This window comes from Neomonachus schauinslandi, unplaced genomic scaffold (genome assembly GCF_002201575.2).
Source record: "Neomonachus schauinslandi unplaced genomic scaffold, ASM220157v2 HiC_scaffold_5987, whole genome shotgun sequence".
Classification (NCBI taxonomy): domain Eukaryota; kingdom Metazoa; phylum Chordata; class Mammalia; order Carnivora; family Phocidae; genus Neomonachus; species Neomonachus schauinslandi.
In genome coordinates, this window is record NW_025414675.1 from 1 (window position 1) to 1576 (window position 1576).

At 44.9% G+C, this 1576-nt stretch overlaps 1 pseudogene; it reads right to left on the reverse strand.

Moving 5' to 3' along the window:
• Positions 1-298: 298 nt before the first annotated feature.
• On the reverse strand, positions 299-1569 carry LOC110573095 (annotated as a pseudogene).
• Positions 1570-1576: the final 7 nt, after the last annotated feature.

Genomic DNA, 1576 nt, shown 5'->3' on the forward strand with positions numbered 1-1576 from the left:
AGTATTCCCCACTGGTCCCAAAGTTCTAAATATAATCCTGCTACCTATTCTCAAGTGAATGCTAAAAACGAACCCAAAGGAAATTACTTTCTCATAATTCTTATTCAGATGTTCCTTTGGTTAGAAGAAGAAGACAAATGTCTTGCTAAAAGATATTGTTTGGTTGTAGGTTGCATAAAAGGAGTAAACACAAAGTAATTTTTGCCACAAAATTATTATTATTATTTTTTAAACTCAAAAAACATCTTTTTTTTTTTCATTTAAAAAAGTATTTAGAACACATAAAACAAGGCAACATTCATTCTTTCTTCTCGTCTTCCGGCGCGGGGTCTGCGGGCGGCTCCTCCACTGTGGCACTTTGCTCTCTGAGCCAGTGTTACTGTCACTGGTCCCCTCCTCAGCCATACTGTCCACCCCCTCCTGCCCGCTCTCCTTGTCCTCAGAAGTAGATGTGCCTTCTTCACCATTCTGTTGGCTTTCCATTGCTTCTTCAAGGTGTGTCTCCTCTGTCTCCATCGGGATGCTCTCGTCGTCCTTCTTCTCGCTTACTAGCAGCTTGCTCTTCCTCAGGAACCATGCTGCTCTGACTGCGTTCAGCTTGCTCTGCTGCTTCTTTCTCTCTTTCCTCCTGCCGTTTTCGAGCCTGTTCCTCTGCCTGTGCAATTTCAGTGGCAATTTTTTCCATGTCCACTTCGACTTTCAAACCGCACAACCTTTTAAGTTCATTGTTAAATGAATCTGTGCTTTCCAGGAATTTCCTCTTCTTTTCCTGGTGTCGCTCCTCTATTTGAAGAAGTTCAGCTTCTAGTTTTCGCTGATGAACCATTAAGGACTGGACCTGTCGTTTGAGGACCTGCATTCTAGCTGTTGTGACAACTGAACGGACGTCTGGCACCACACTCTCACTAAGGATTTCACTGATGAGGCGGTGGTTTCTCTGGAAACGGGCCGTGGCTGTATGCTTCATTGAGAAGCCATCATCATAATCGTCTGGATCTTCAGCAGGCTGAATGCTCATGTACGGTTCTCCTTTCTCCATGGGAGACTGTCTCTGTTGACTTTCTTCCTCTAAAGCAGCTTCTGCACGACTTTTTGCATTTATGTAAGCAAGGTATGCGGGGGAATTATGATAGGCCTTCATAGATTCATTGTACTCTATCTTTTCTGCTTCGTATTCGTTTAAATATTCTTGTTTTTCTTCATCAGTGAGATCTCGCCACATGCCACCAATAATCTTGCCAATCTCCCACAACTTTAGGTCAGGGTTGGAAGCTTTTACTTGGTCCCAGACCTTTCTGCTGTACCTCATGTAGGGCATCAGCGGCTTATCTGGTGGCTTTGGGGGGTTTGGAATCGTAATACCAGAGGATGCCGTGACCTGGCTGTTGGTGCCCAGGTTCCCTCCCAGCCTGTAGTTGTTGTAGGCGAGATGACTGTATGGATTGTGTCCCACAAACCCTGGTGTGCTGGGCATTTGTGTTGCAGGAGCTGGGGTGGGAGGTGGGGCATAAGATGGTCTTTTTGACATTTTGGAAGATTAAGTTCTCAGTTCCTTAAGAATGAATCTGAGACACCG